Here is a 17,272-nt window from a genome sequence, read left to right as displayed (position 1 = left end):
GATTGAAGAGAGCGAGGCTGTGACCCACTTAGGTCTAGCTTCTCTTTCTTTGGCACAAAACTAAAAATAGAGATATTTTGAAATACCTCCTCATTACTCTAATCTTTTCTCCCTCAACAATTTTTAATTCCTCAGCATTCTTTAATTGCTTCATTTTAGCAGGATAAACAAATGTCTTTAGCAGTTATACTACTAGAAAATTAGTGTTTGAATTAATTCAATGAATTGTATTTAGTATTAAAAGAATTCTCAATTGTAGTTATATTAATACACGTAAAATTAGAAAAAATTATAGGATAATTAATATAAAAAAGAAATACATTAAAATAACATATGGCTAAAAACTATAGACATTGAGGATGTCAATCTATGACCCAACCACTAGCTTGAGCTATACCCCACACATAAACTTAATCGAAGTTAGATAGGTTTCAATTGGTTTAAATGCATTCATACTTAAATGAGTTAATTTTACTCGAACCATCTATTAATCAATAAAATCCAAAAAATATAACTCGCAAAAGGTGCATAGTTACCAATGTTTTGAAACCCGACCAGGGGGTGTGACCAAGGAAGGCTCTTGGGTCACGGTCAATGGTTGAACCGGGGTTGACCTGGTTATAAATAATATATATATATATTATAATTTTAATTAAATATAAATATATAATATATTATAATTGCTAAGAATTTGAAAATTAATAATATAAGGTATAACATACAAAAAGTTTTTTTTGTTGTAATTTGTAGATAAAAAAAATCATAAGCATATATTTCAGGACTTCATAAAAAATTAGTATAAAATGTAACCTCAGATTTAAGACTGATTCTAATTAACCCGATTCGATTCTCAAAAGTTTAGTATTAATTGATATTTAATTAGATTATAGATATGAATATTTATGTTCATGTGTTCATGGAATTAAGAGGAGCATGAGTTTTTATTTTTGAAAGATTGGAAAGTAAAAAAGTTTATCATAAAATAAATTTATATAAAAAAAAAATACTTTTTTAAGATTTGAACCCAAAACCTTACTTTTGTTTGAAAAACATCTAACCACCTTAGCTATGGTAGGTTACAAACATTTAAAAATAAAAAAAAACTTAAAATTACATTTATTATTTATAATTCTGGGTTGACCCACTGGGTGACATGGCTGTGTCCGATTGAACCTGGTCCAATCGGGGTAAACCTGATTTTAAAACACTGATAATTACACCCAATAATAAATATTTTTTTTTAAATTTACAATAATTAAATTTTAAAGTAATAATTAAATTTTAAATTAATTATTTTACGGAAAGACAACTCTCTCAAAAAGTATAAAAATCATTTTATATTTAATTAAACTGTATTAGATGAATTATATCTATGAAGCTACTTAAATATACAAGAACTAGTCATGTTGTGCAATATTTTGAAACCACTGCCTGCTACAATTTTTTTTTTTAACATTTCAAATTACAATTATTACATTAATTGGGGAGATTTCTTTTTTTCTTTATATTATTTTTTTGTGTTGATTTTTTTATTTGTATGAATAATTTATACAAAATAATTTCAAAAATACACCACACTAAAAATAAAAAAATAATAAATAAATAAATAAATAAATGAGTGATCAAAATTGCAGCACAGCTTCTTTTGTCACTCACATTCTCGAAACTCCCAAAGCTCGATTCCATATCAATGGCGATGGCGGCCACCTCTCTCGGCACCTCCAGGATCCCCTTTCCCCTTCCACCCTCCAAACCCTAACCCGTGGACTTCCCTCTATCTCGTTCCTTTCTCTTCCCAAACCCTTCTTCTCCACCTCCTCTGTTTCTTCTTCTTCTTCTTCTTCTTCTTCTTCTGCTTTGCGGTCCTCCGCTTTCAATCACACCAGCAACCGGCGCCTCATCTCCGTTCGCGCAGGCACCGAGAATGGGCCTGGTGATTCCAAGCGTTTTGATTTCGATCTCTTCACTATTGGCGCTGGAAGTGGCGGTGTCCGTGCCTCTAGGTTTGCGGCGTCGTATGGTGCTACGGTGGCCATTTGTGAGCTTCCTTTCTCAACGATATCGTCGGATAATTCTGGAGGGGTTGGTGGAACGTGAGTTTCTTTTGTTCTGTTTGCTGTCTTTGTTGAGATTGTTTATGCCTCTATTTTGAAATATATTACTGTTTTACGGACATATGTGTTAGAACCCTAGATTTAGTATGTCATGCTTTGTATTTGGGCATTGGGAATGTGGAGGAGTTTAGCAAGCTGTCACAAAGGACTGCCTTTGTAGCATGGATGTGAAGGAGGCATATAAAAAAGGAAAAAAAGAAAAAAGAAGAAAGTTTGAATGACAGTTCTAGTTGATAATAATAGTTGTTGAAGTTCACCTTAGAGATAGGTCCATAGGATATAATACATTAGCATATCAGCATCCTTAGGGATTATCAATTTGCAATAGATATGATGATGACCATAATCAGTTATAGAATACTAGCACATTACTTTTGGTAATCCTTGAACTTTTTGATGCTTTTGCTATGAATTTTCTGTCGACCATTTTTAGATGGGATTGAGATGAACTTTTCTGGTATCTGAAGATATATAAAAGCAAATGTATGTGAGAATATTTGTTTTTCTTAGTGACATGCAGGTCTTTTTAAGCACTAATTCAAACTTCATCATGTTCCCAACAATACTTTGTTTGAACACATGTATTTTAACAACTTAGCAGGGTTTGACATTGGTATGGTCTTTTGTTGATAACTTAGTTTTCTTCCGGTTTTAAGGCGGAAATCGAAATAGTTTCCACAAGATTGCTTCATTTCAGCCTTGCCTCATTCCCCACTACAGTTAGCTTAATTCTGCTTGTCTTTGTAAGGAATAATGTTTTATGTAAATTTTGTTTAGCATATCTCAAATAGTCCTCTGGAATTAATTGCTGCACATTTTCTTTAGTTCATCCCCCGCCCATTATTCATTCTTTTAATTTTGTAGTCAGATTTCTATGTTGAATCATTTAACATCAAGTATATTTTCTTGTTTCCTCAATATAGTTGTGTGCTTCGAGGATGTGTGCCCAAGAAATTATTGGTCTATTCTTCCAAATATTCTCATGAGTTTGAAGAGAGTCACGGCTTTGGATGGAACTATGAGGTTGATCCTGAGCATGATTGGAGTATTTTGATGGCCAACAAGAATGCTGAGCTGCAACGCCTTACGGGGATTTACCAGAATATTTTGAAAAATTCCGGAGTTACATTAATTGAAGGTCGCGGAAAGGTTGGATGATGTTCCAGGACCAGGTTATTCTAGGAAATTTTAATGCTGCAATGATAATTATAAGTTGATGCAAATATGGTTTTATTTGTTGTCAATCTAATTTTTGCAGATAATTGATCCACATACTGTTGATGTGAATGGAAAGCTTTACTCTGCAAGACATATACTAGTATCAGTTGGTTCACGACCCTTTATCCTGGACATTCCTGGAAAAGAGTATGCAATTGATTCCGATGCTGCATTAGATTTGCCTTCAAAACCTGAAAAGATCGCTATAGTAGGAGGAGGGTACATTGCTTTGGAATTTGCAGGGATCTTCAATGGGTTGAAAAAGTGATGTGCATGTTTTTTTATCGAGGCAAAAAGAAAGTGCTAAGAGGGGTTTGATGAGGAGGTAGGTAACTTATATTTTTGTCAATTGTTATTTTTATAGTTTTTGCAAGATTTAATGCAGTAATTTTTCATCCTCTCTTGTGAGTTTGCAGATTAGAGTTTGTTGCCGAGCGAGATGTCTCTGAGGGGGTATAGAATTTCACACAGAGGAGTCCCCACAAGCCATTCTCAAAGCATCAGATGGTTCATTTTCACTGAAGACTAATAAAGAGACAGTTGATGGGTTCTCCCATGTAATGTTTGCGACAGGTCGAGACCAAACACAAAAGGTTGCATATCTTCTGAGACTTCTTTTTCTGATTCAGAAACAGTGGGTACATATTCTCATGTGGTAACCGTGCCTTTTTCCTTAAATATGGTGCAGAATTTGGGACTAGAAGAAGTTGGTGTTGAATTGGCCAAAAATGGAGCCATAGTGGTAGATGTAGTTTTGTCATTTTTATTTTCATTATTTACTAGTTAAAGAACTATTTTAATTCTCTTATCGTTGATCATATTATGGTAATATTTTATTTTTAATGACTTAGGTAAATGAATATTCTCAAACAGCTGTGGATTCCATTTGGGCTGTTGGAGATGCTACTGATAGAATAAACTTGACTCCAGTTGCGCTAATGGAAGGGATGGCATTTGCAAAAACTGTGTTTGGCGGTGAACCTACAAAGGCAAATCACAGGTTTGTTTACTTTACATTAAATGGAAATGATTAATTTTAATGAAGTTTCATATGTTTTTACCTAAACATATAAATTAGTGAAAATTCACATCTATTAAGACCAATGAGAATATGAACAATGTTAAGACTATAAAGGACAATACCTTGAATATGTTAAAGTTTAAAGAGAAGTTGGCTATACTATGTCAGGATGGAACTAGGGGAAGTAACAAGTTGATATAAGAGGGACTAATATATTATACCACATAGATTTAGACCATATGCTAACATGTTTATGGCCCTATCTCATATCCAACATAGGTCAGCCACGATAAGTTTTTGAACAAGATGTTTGTTAACCACCAAGTATTAGCACCACTGAAGCAAATTGGAGAAAGCACAACAACAATAATTGGAGCAGTTTCATGTGGTAAAATGTAGCCAATGTGGAGAAAAGAAAATTAGCTTTTTTTATTTTTATTTTTAACCTCTCTTTAGAGTGAAAGTGTAGAAAACATTTTTTTTGTTTAGAAGGGAAGAACAAGAAATGTTAGTGGTCGGGAACGCACTAAAAATAATTGAAGAGGAACGAAGTAAGTGGGGAAAAAAGAAATGGTGCTTAACTCAATGCATTTGGTTTTACATTCGCTTTGAAAGTTTGATGTTGCACTTGACTTTGGCTCTAAATAAGGAAGCATGAAGGGATTTTGAAGGGAGTAAAATTGAGTGATGAAAATGGAAATAATAAAGATATAAGACAATGTACCTCTACAGTTTGTACTGACGGCGAATAAAATGGAAATTGAAGGCACAACAGGTATCCTGGCTCTGCTGTTATATTTAGAATAGAGAATATGAGCTAGGTTAAGATCACTTGGATGAGTCTTTGAACATGTCACGGGTTAAAAAGAGAGATGCCAACCTCATCCGAGATACAACTATCTAGAGTAACAGCCTAATATCAAGGGATAGCCTAAACAACTATAAAAATATAAGGCTTTATTTATAGTAATAAATCTAACAACATCAATGTTATAATGCTTTCTTAGACTTAACCAAAGAATATTATTGTTTTATCAATTAATTATTTATCTTTTCAATACCCCAGAGAAACGTTGATATAACTATTAGTTGCCAAGGTGAAAAGATTACTAGCTGAGCGAGCAATTACATCTGCATATTATTTTTAAATATCACGGGTGGAGTTTATATTTACCCAAGTTGGTTTTTATCTTATGGGCATTATGATCATGAAATGATTACCGGAAGGATTATGACGCTATGGTAATGCTCATTTTGAATTATTGTATAACTTATGACATAATAAAGGTTTTTTTTTTTTCCTTTTAATCACCGACAGCGGATTGGATCTATGCTGGGAACCAATGATTGGTTCGGTCTACAACAATTTTGGATTGGCTTATATGTGATCAAATTGTCACAGTCCTCATATATGTTTTCTTTGATGATCTTCTGGTGTGTCGACCAGTTACACTTTGATTCCAACAAAATCTAGTCTTTCAAGAAGGAGTTTTCTTCTCTTTATAAGCCTCAGAATGAAAACCAAATAGAGGTATAGAGTACAGGTGGGTTGTCACTTCCTCTAGTTCAAGTGGCATATGGAAACAAGAAGGAGGGAGCTTTATGGGCTTGATAACTCAACAAGCCTTAATACTTACCATGCTTTTGTATGAAAGAAAATATTTTATTTCTGTTGTTCATATTGACCTCTGTCGGCACTCTAGAGTTTCTACCATTTTGTCGACAGCATACCCTTTCTTTTAACTTCTAATGACACTTGCAGCATGGGCTCACAGCCGATTCTAGAAAATAGATGGGTCTTATATTTAATAAGATTTGTATGGAGTGTGTCACAGGTATTGATTAAGAAGTGGTTGTAGCTTAACTTCATCTTCAAGAGGCTTTTGAGTCTCGGTTGAACGAGAAATTAACAAGGGAAGAACAAGAAGGGTGGGCATGAAGGGTATGGGAGAAATAGGAAATGAGTTACGACTGTTTGTTTAGTCTTTATTTTTGTAACAGTAGAATATTAGTTTGATCTCCACTTTTTGTTTGGCAAATTGTGACAAGGCTTAACTGGAAACATTTACGAGGTGCTTAGAATTTGAATGTCAGGTTGATTACTAGTATTGATGTTAGCTTACTAGAATGCAAATCTCTAGAATGTGGTTCTTTCTACGGTGAGATGCCGATGTAAATGTTATCATATTTTAAAAGGACTATATTGTTTGGAAGATGCCAATGAACGTTGTCATGGTTAAAGGACTATATAGTTCTTTATAATGCTGCTTTTTTTTTGTGCGCAATCCCATTTTCTGCATCCAACTTAACAAATGAAAACAGTTTTCCCTTCCCTCATTTACCTGTTCATTTAAAAAAATATCCCTTGAACCGGAACACCCTAGAGGACTGAATTACACCTCGAAAGTTATCCACAAATTACAGAATTTAAAGAAGATTAAAAGAAAAAGGCCTAAGTCTCTTAGTATAAAGTTTCATTGGGTGACGCCCATATGCTTGCTCATCCTCTATCCCTGAGCTTTTAGAGTTACAACCCATTCTTATGTTTATTAGTAACTTCGATCTTAAAACATTTGACATCAAAATCCTTGATTTCGGCACTGCTATGATGAGGACTATTTTTTACCTTGCTGTTGAATCAAAACCTAAGGTCCAATAGCTGACATTAATGCTGCTTATGTTAATATAGGACAAAATGGTTGATAAAATTATGAACTAGTTATGAATCTTGAGAGAAATGAGCCGCTTTTGTTGTTGTTTGTTCTAGAAAATTTCATTTGCGAGATCTCTCAGCGAAATTTGGTACTCTGTTTTAACGACGTTCTGTTCCTTTTGGATACATCTTCACCAAAATAATGATGCTGCTGAATTATATTGGAAAATGGAGAATATTACGTGTTATGACAAATGAAACCATAGAAAAAGTATGCTCCCTCGTGTGTTTATGGGAGTACAGTAACGTATAACTGGGTCAAAGTTTTGCTTTGGAGAGCTTTGTCCAGTTAGATGTGTGTAAACATGATAGGATGGGACATGCATGAAGACTTTGACATCATAACGCCTAGGTTCAGGTTGACTGTGTAATGATTTTCATCATTTTTCGTGTAAGCTTAACCCATTGCATTAGGTTTTGCTTCAAAATAAATTATACTTCTTGTGTTGCCCAAAGATTCTCCAACCTAGTGTGTGTAGTTTGTGACAGTGCAGTACCATCAGCTGTGTTTCTCAGCACGATCGACCAGGTTGGTCTTACAGAGGAGCAGGTAATGCAATAGTTTTACGACACTAAGATTTATCATGGAATTATTTAGTGTGTTTTTCATGGTGATACCCTCGAAAATGATTCAGGCAATTCCGGAAGGTATGGCGGTAGATATCACAGCTAACTTCTAGGCCATTGAGAGACCACTCTCTAGGGTCTTCCTGATGGGTCCCTAATGAAACTAATACGTTTGTTACAGAAACACCAACAAAGTTTTAGGAGTGCACATGTGTGTGAGAGATTCTCCTGAAGTATACAGGTTTGGGCATTTTCACATTGAAACCTTTTCATTCTGTTTTCAATATCCACCATCATTACACTGGCAGATTTACATTCATCTTCAGGGTATTGCTATTGCACGGTTAAACCCGGCGGATGTAACAAAAGCAGATTTTGATGCCACAGTTGGCATTCACCCTACTTCTGCAGAGGAATTTGTTACAGCTGAGGAAAGTCCAGCTAGAAAAATCGGAGAAGTCTTGCTTCTGAGGTTCGTCACAGAATATGTCATTTCATCTCGTCCAGATAGTGGAGTTTTTCGGTACTTGTTGGTTTTATTGATTAGAAGTGTATGTGGAGTGCTCCTGTGGTGGTTTGTTTGAGACGAAACCGTTTATGATTGCCATCACATTAGCGAGTTGATATTTATTTGCTCTTTCTGATATTAGTTTGACATGCTGCTTTTCTTTTACACTTTTGTATGCACTACTTTTGGGAAAGAGACTGAGGGAGATCAAATCTGCTGCGATAGAAGTTTAGCACTGGGCATGGTATAAAAATTTAATGAGCCAGCAATGCCTCTTTGTAGCTGTCGTAGTTTGTTGATATATGTTTACCTTATACCTTGAAGAAGGGATTATATAAAAGGCTCATACCATTTGCTTTCCTCTTGCGCTTGAGCTCTTCAAAACCGCTTGGATTCCCTTCCTCATTGCACATAGTGTTCATATACCTAATTTAGCTGTAGCGTTGGGTTTTGTATAGGTACTTGCTGTTTAAGTTTTCTTGATGCTGGTGAAATTTTGGAACCTTAATGATAAATCTGTGTTTTACCACTCTCTCGAGTCTGCGGATCCCATGCTCTGAACTATATTATTTGGCTTGAACTCTGTTCACTTGATGTTTTAGGTCTGGTTCTTGTTGTCATACCAAAGCGAGGGGACATTTTAAATCATATTGGATGTGTTTTGCTATATTAATCGGTTCTGATTTGCATTTTGAGAAGATTTGATCACGATAGAGTTTTGCAGACCTTTAAGTGCACTCAGGCGAAAGCAAGAAGGATGTGATGCAGGCCTACAATGTAATTGGCTTATTTTGGCTTTATCAAGCCCAGGTCAAACACCTGCTGTGTGGTGATCATGTAGAAGATGTTGTTTAGAAAGGAAGGGGTTTTAGAAAATTGAAGGAATACTTGAAGGAATGGATACCCCACCTACTGCTAGTTTACTGCACATGTAACTCCTGAAAGCTGATTTCAATTTCCCATCCTTCTAGGAATATGGAATTAGAGAAAGAATTCTTTCCCCTTCTTATTCTCAGGTGTTATGAATAGGAACGACAACCCAGGACATAATTTCATGATCAATGCCGTACAAAAAATTCTTGTTTAGAATTCAAATTAATTAAAGTTAATGTGCTGCATCAAGTATTGTGCTCAAATGAATCTTTCAATGCCTAATTTTATATCCAAACCAATCACAATGACGTCGAGGCATCATTTGGTAGTACTGAAAACAAAAAATTAAGCCCAACTGAGACTTCATGTAGTCACCAGCATAACTTCTGGTGTCAGCCTACGCTTGCGCGCAAGTCAGTGTGTGGACTATGGAATGTTGGTGATTTGAATCAGACATGCAATGAAGACTCTGATGTATTTCTCATGCCATCAGCAGGTCAGAGCCAATTTGAAGTTTCCAATGATTATGCAAAACCATTTTATTGAAGAGAACATGAGTTCTATTGAGAATTACATTGATGATTCATACATTTTGAGGATGAGAAGATATTATGTAAGGCTGTCTGTAATCAAACTGTTTGCAAGTAGCTCAGGCTTAAATAAATTAAGCTTGAATTCAGCTTGATTCTGTTATGAACAAATTAAAGCCAAACAAACTGATTCAGAGAGATTACGATTAATTTCAAGCTTAGCTGAAGTATTGGTTGTCTAATTCAAGTTTGGCTTAATCAATCTTGGGTCATTTTCAAATCGGTTTCAAATCTATACTTCTACATATGACCAATATGAGTAATCCAATGCAAGATGAAGGTGGTGGTTTTAGTTATGGGTGCACTCCGGTTGTTTTGTTTCAGATATGATTGGTATCTTAGTATTAGGAGATTCTATATTTGGTGTTATTAATAGTTTGAAATAATTCGTGTCCCCTAATATTATTATTTGGGAATATTTTATACCTAGTAGTCCAGTCTGTATAAGCACAGTTGCATGTGTTTAATATTGTAATAGGAGTGGAGAAGTATTATAATATTTGTATTTATTTCATATACTGTCATCTTCTTTTTCCCTTTTATCGTCTCTCCACCCATGGCTTCTTTCTCATATGGAGCATGATTATCCTTTCGGTGAAATGCACTTTTAGTCCCTCAGCTGTACCCAAAGACATTTTGGTCCTTCAATGACACCTGCCCCCACTTTTTGTCCTTCCATGTAATGTTACTCCGGGTTATTGCTGCATAGCATCTAATTTGACAAGGGCATGGTGTTGACATGGTAGATGATGTGCCCCTACTAAGGTGTTATTTAAAAATAATTAAATTACGTAGGTTTTTAAGATGACATAGAAACAGATGTGCCACATTTTTTTTTTTGGAAAATATTTAATATTTAATTATTTTTAATAACATGTCTGGGAGATGTGGCCACTGCCATGTAATTCGGTACCACCACTGTATCTTTTTTTTAGTGTATTTATGTTCAAATTGTGACATCAATAGCCTTGGAAAGTTAAAGGAAAGATTTTAGAAGCTCTCTGTCTTTTTCGTTTTTATCCCCATTTTGTTGGGGGCGGCTCATTTGTTATAAGAATCTTCTTTTGCAAACTGCGAAAATAAAAGGAAAGCTTTGGATAGGTTTAGAAAATAAGAGGTGCTGCTCAAAAGTTTTAAAAATAACATGGCCATGGACCATGTCTCCTAGCCATGCCATTAGAAAAATAAATATTAAATGTTTTTGCGAAAATATATGGTACATGTGTTTACCTTGTCATTTTGAAAGTTTTAAATATTTTTGTTTAGTTTTTTTTTAAAATAAATGATGTGGTGGCGTGGCTACTTTATCTACCAAATGTGAACACACCATGTTGTTGCCATGTCAACACCAGGAGTTTGACGGAAGGAATAAAAGTGGATATATAGGTATAGCCGGGGATCAAAATGCACCATTTTTGAGATCAAAGTGATTTTTGGGATGTAGTTATCAGATGAATACAACATTTTCACCCATCTTTCTTGCTTTCTTATTTTTCTCTCGCTCTCTTATTTTTCGCTTAGTTAATTGGTTTGTCTGTAATGGTGGTAGTTAAAATAAAGCAGCATATATTGAAGGGGTTATTTTTCGCTTAGTTAATTGGTTTGTCTGTAATGGTGGTAGTTAAAATAAAGCAGCATATATTGAAGGGGTGTATTAGAGTAACTCCTTGTCCCACATGGTTAAGTTATTAAATATAGATCTAAGAACATCAGCCTAGGTTTTTTATTCTATAAGCTTAAGCTTTTAAGTTGAATCGTATTATGATAATTTATGTTTAGTTTACATCTAACATTAGTATTATCAAGATATTGTGCATTTATGTCTTTAAAGTGTAGCATAAAGGGTTGTTAGTTTGTTGCTTGTGTATATACATATTTAAGATGATTTTTTTTTAAAATGACAATTAACTTATTTATTGAAAAGAAAATAAAAAAGTTAAAAGAATTGTCATCATAGCAATATTTGTTTAATCTTTAACTCTATAAATATATTATTGTGCTCAAACTTTGTTTATAAAATATGACAAAGTGACCTTTGGATTATCCGAGGAAACAACCCCAAAAATATCAATCAGTAGCATGTGCTTCCTTAGCATTTAATCCTAATATTTCTGTGAAGCTGATGTTACATGTTTGATGGTTAACAAAATAAAATTAATCAGATGAAATTAAAGTAGATGTTAATTTTTAACCTTTCTCTAGCTTTTCATGTTCATAGAGTAGCTTGTAACCAATCTTATCTAGAAATGGGAGTCTTTGCTATTCTAGATTCAAACTATGTAGCTCAATACTAAATGCTCATATAGCTAAGACATACCATTGTATTTCATAGATGACATGACATGATGTCTATTGAATTTCCACCATCTCTGTTTATCATTCCATTTTCCTTGTCATTAAAACTATCATTGTAATTTGTCTTTCAAGCTCTTTTGCATCACAATCTAAGGATCTCAAAGTGACTTTTCAGCTTTCCCTCACTTTGGTCTGAGCTATATTAAATAAAACTTTGAGCTTTGTTAGCATTGGGTTGTTCTCGAGGTTTGCAAGAATTCTCATATTTTTCTTTTCAGCTTTTTCATAAAGTGAAGCTTCAGCCAGTTTCACATATACGCAAATAAAACTTGTTTTATTATTATTATTTTTTTTCTCTTTGGCATTATACAAAGCTTGAGCTTCTTTTAACATTGATGTACGTTTTATGTGTTTTATGTCTTAATGATTTCTGTAATCAGAATCCTTGACATCTCCTAAGATTTAGAATATGTGCATAATCTCTCTTGATTCTTCTTATCAAGTAGACAATATGATACCATTTTGAGAAATGTTATCCTAGTGTTACAGTAAAAAATGTTTGTTTACATGATACCATTTAACAAAAATTGTGCCATACAAATAACCTTGCCCTTATAAATTTAAATTAAACAAAATTTGGCAATTCTTATGCAAATTTCTGAGATATTAGGTCAGCATTCTTACTCCCGAAACACACTGAATTTAAGCAACATGAGTCATTGTATGACTTAAAAGCATTTACTTCTGACTTGAAACTTTCCGACATGAATAAATTGTATGACTTAAAAGCATTTACATTGTCCATGGATCAATTTTCCATAATTTCCGTATATTAATCAAATTTCATTGTGTTTATAGTTTTAGGTGAACTTGTCAGTTTTCGATTTTGGGATGCTGCAACGTAGAATGAAGGTGCTTAAAGTTGAGCAGGTAATTGTTGACATTTTAGGCCAACCATTGGAGATGGAAGAAAATGTTTTGCATTTGTTATATAGCAAGTTTACATGTTTTTTTTTTTATTTTGTCGCAAGGGTTTGATTGGTTTGTTTATTGCTTCGTCTGCGATATTGTTATTCGTTTGTTTATAGTTGTCGCAATATGTTATTGGCTATATTCATGTTTTTTCCCCTTTTGTTCATATTACATGCTTCGTTATACTGTTTCATGTCAATTTTGTAATTTACTTTTGAAATAAGTACCAAAAAAGTAATTTGGATTTTATTTAAAACTAAGGAAGAAAAAAAAATCCTGATTTCAGCTAAAAAGCCTTAAAAGGGTTTTTTAAATGTGAAAGTGGAAATGCAATTGAAATTGATTGGTTCTTTGTTTTTCAAAGTTCAAAAGAAAAGGTTTTGGGATTATAAAAAATGTCTTTAACTATCCTAGTTGGTGAAGCACAAATATCCGGGTATAAAGGTAATTAGAGAACAGAAGAATAATTTAGTTAGAATTTTCTTTGTACATTGTTTGGAATATAGATGAATCAAACACTGTTGCTAGGCTTGGCTTGTGCAGCAAAGGTAGCAAAAAAAAAAATGAAAATAAAAAAAAATAAAAAATAAAATAAAATAAAATTTCAAGAACTCCCTCAATTACCAATTCAAACACAAAAAAATAAAAAATAAAAAATAAAAAATAATAATGTAAACATGTAAAATTAAATGATTAGTATATTATGCCCACTTGGACAATTTATGTTTGTTGTTGCTTTGTTCATACAATCTATGTCATGAAGACCATGCTAGGAGTTGTATCAATATCTTTATCTTTATGGGAGTTGGAATAAAATTTTTGGCATGTGGGTTTTTCTTGTAATTGAATATTATGTGATAATATTTTTTTTTAAGTTTATCTATTTGTTTTTTAACCTCAATTTTCCATTCAAATAATTTATCATTGGAAATGACTTTTTATTAAAATATGAACCTTTTATATAAAAAAAAATAAAGATTTTATTATAATAGAAAATAATAAAATTAATAAATTAGGAACTAGAAGAGCAGTTAGAAGATATAAATATGGAACATACACAAGAAGAAGAAAATGAAAATAATATTCCTCATTGGATTTTAAAAGAATTAGAACATATAAATGGAGAAAATTTTTTTAGAAAAATGGGATCAAAATAAAATCTACGTAGAAACAAAAATTATAGATCCTAATTACAAATATTCTAAAGAAAAATAGATAGAATATTTTGAAAATATCATAATAAGATATTAGTGTATATTGATGATATACCGATATACTCATCATTAAAATAATGACATATATTAGATATACGAGAATTCTTGCAATTAGCAAAAAAATATGGATTAGTATTTAGCAAAAAGAAAGTAGTAATAGCAGTCAATAAATTTATATTTTAAGTTTAAAAATAGAATATGGAAAATTCAAATTAAAACTTCACTTATTAGAAAGATAAAGGTTTAATTGTCGTACATGTTCCTATAATTGTGTGATTCTGTTTTAAAGTCGACAATATTTTAGATCTGATTAAGTCTTTATATTTGGTCGAGTTGGGTTGTTCAATCAATCCAATATTTTAAATACAAATTAAGTCATTTACGATTTCATTGCAACCTATTACTCTGAACTAAATAACACATTCATTAAATATGAGGATTAATTATACTCAAAATATTAAGCTAAAGGCGAAATATCTGATCTGAGACATATCACACCAGTCATCCAAAAGATAAAAGACTTTTATGAAAACATTAAAGACAAAAACAATTACAAAGATATTTGGAATATTAAATTATGGAAATCAATTCATAAAAAAGATTAGCAAAAGTAAGTACCCTTTTACAAAAGAAATTAAAGAAAGGAGAAATATTTAAGTGGACGCAAGAAGATGTTAAAATTATAAGAAATATTAAACATCATATAACAAAAATATCTTGCAGAATATAAATCTGGTATATTCAATACTTATGATAAAGAGTTTCTTGCTATCCTCAAAGGAATAGAAAATTTTGAAATATATTTAATATCCCATAAATTTATAATTTGAATAGAGTAAAAATTTTAAGAATTTTGTCCAAAAAAGTTAGAAAGCCAGCATTAAAACTAGGATGGTTAAGAAAATTACAAAAAAAAAAAAAAGGTATAATTTTGAAGTAGAGTATATTAAAGGATACAAAAATTATTTTTCTAGATTCATCAACAAGAGAATTTGCTCCAAAACAATAATGGAAGCTCAAATACAAAATCTATTACTAAGAATAGAAATACTTGACTAAGAAGTTCAAGAATTAAGAGAAAAATTTAAGACAGGAAAGGAAAAGGAAGAAGAAAGTAAGATGAGTAAATAAATGGATATTTTACTATGGAGTAAGTATCATTTGTAGATGCAAAATTACATACTTCAATTAATATTGAAGGATAAGGTATAGTAGATGAATTATTTGCATATTCACGAATAACTACATATGTACATCATAAATTAGTCAAAAATTATTTGATTAGTTTAATTAATAAACACATCAAATAAACAATATTGACTACAATATCTCCCATTCAAAATAAAAAAGCCATAATTAAAAGAAATATGCAGAGAAAATATCGGTTATATATTTATTTTGTTAGTAGTATGGCAGCATTTCATCCTTGATATCCCGCTGAATAGTTAATAATAGTTGAATATAGTATGAAAGGATTTCAAGCAAGCATTGCAACAAGTATGTAGTATGAAGAATATTATGCTTATACTAAAAAAACAAAAAATGAAAGGACAAGAAATCTTTGTCATATATCAAAAGCTCCAAAGCTTTTCAATGAAAGGTATGGAGAAATACTTACAAAAATGCACACACGGGTTTTCTTTGAAAATAAAGAAAAATACGATGAGTTAATAGATACAGATTATCTTGAAATATGGGCAAAATATATATATATATATATATATAAAAAGAAAATGTGAATGCGTCAGCCACTACTAAGTCTTTTCTAAAAGATTACTTTGAAGAAGATATGACGGATGAAAACAAACAAAAAAGAGACAAAAGATATAAGAAGGAATAAGGAAAGACAAAGAAGATGATAAAAGAACTGAAGACAAAAAGTAGAGACAAAGAAAAATAAAGATTAGAATTCTTTCTTCCTTATCTTAGCTTTTTATATCTTATTTTTATCATCGTTCTAACCTTCTTTATTCATTCTTATCTTCTCTCTCTTTCCTTTCTCTTTATTACTTCTTATCTTTTTTTTTTTTTTGTCTCATTTTTTTTGTTTTCATCCATCATATCTTCTTCAAACTAATCTTTGAAAAGCTGGTAGTGGCTGAAACTTACATTTTATTTTTCATATATCCATATATATATATTTCCCATATCTCAATAAATCACCATCTAACTCATACCGTAATTTTTATCTTAAAAAAAAAAAAAAATCTATAATATTGCAGTAAGCTTTTCCAATACCTTCATTGAAAAGCTTTTGAACTTTTGATAAACAAAAGAAACATAACTCACATTTTTGATTGTATAATCATAATATTCTTCACACTACATACTTGTTGCAATGCTTGCTTGAAATCACTCTCTTCTATTTCAACTACTACTAAATATTAGCAGGGACACTAAGGATAAAGAAATACGCCATACTACTAACAAAATAAATATATAACGATATTTTCTATAGCAGATATTAGCCATTATGATACTAGTACAAAATACGGATAAAATCTGTTAAATAAAAACGAATAATTCTTTCTAAATTCCATCACATTACATTTATCATAGTTATACATGAATATCAAATAATTCATCTATGACACATTATCCTTCAATATTATTAAAAGTATGTAATTTGCATCAACATAATCCCTCCATAGTAAAATAACAATTTTATATATCTTGCTATTCTACTACTTCTCCCTTTACGTCTTAAATTTTTCTCTTAATTCTTGAACTTCTTACTCAGAATTTCCATCCCTAGTAAAAGATTTTGTATTTGAAACTTATTTTGTTTTAGACAAATTCTCTTTTGATGAATCTGAAAATAATTTTTGCATCCTTAAATATACTCTCTTCAAAATTATATTTTTTGTAATTTTATAACCATCCTATATTTAATACTGGCCTTTTCTAACTTTTTTTTGACAAACCAAAATTTTACTACTACTCTCTAATCATAAATTTATGGGATATTAAATATATTTCAAAATTTTCTATTCCTTCAAGGATATAAAGAAACTCTCTATCATAGTAAACAACACCATTGAATATACCAGATTTATATTCTGCAAGATATTTTTTGTTATCTCTTTTACTCTGAGAATTTCTCCCAATATTATTTTACTTGCATATGTTTCTAATTTATTGTTTGTGCAACTATTAGATTGTTACGAGAAGCAATACGTAACTGAAA

The 17,272-nt window shown here is 31.7% G+C and overlaps 1 pseudogene; it reads left to right on the top strand.

The window, feature by feature from the left end:
- The first annotated feature begins 1,696 nt into the window (after positions 1-1,696).
- On the top strand, positions 1,697-9,560 carry LOC120252494 (annotated as a pseudogene).
- Positions 9,561-17,272: the final 7,712 nt, after the last annotated feature.

The sequence above is a fragment of the Dioscorea cayenensis genome, chromosome 21, assembly GCF_009730915.1.
Source record: "Dioscorea cayenensis subsp. rotundata cultivar TDr96_F1 chromosome 21, TDr96_F1_v2_PseudoChromosome.rev07_lg8_w22 25.fasta, whole genome shotgun sequence".
Lineage (NCBI taxonomy): Eukaryota > Viridiplantae > Streptophyta > Magnoliopsida > Dioscoreales > Dioscoreaceae > Dioscorea > Dioscorea cayenensis.
This window is presented reverse-complemented; position numbering and strand designations above follow the sequence as displayed.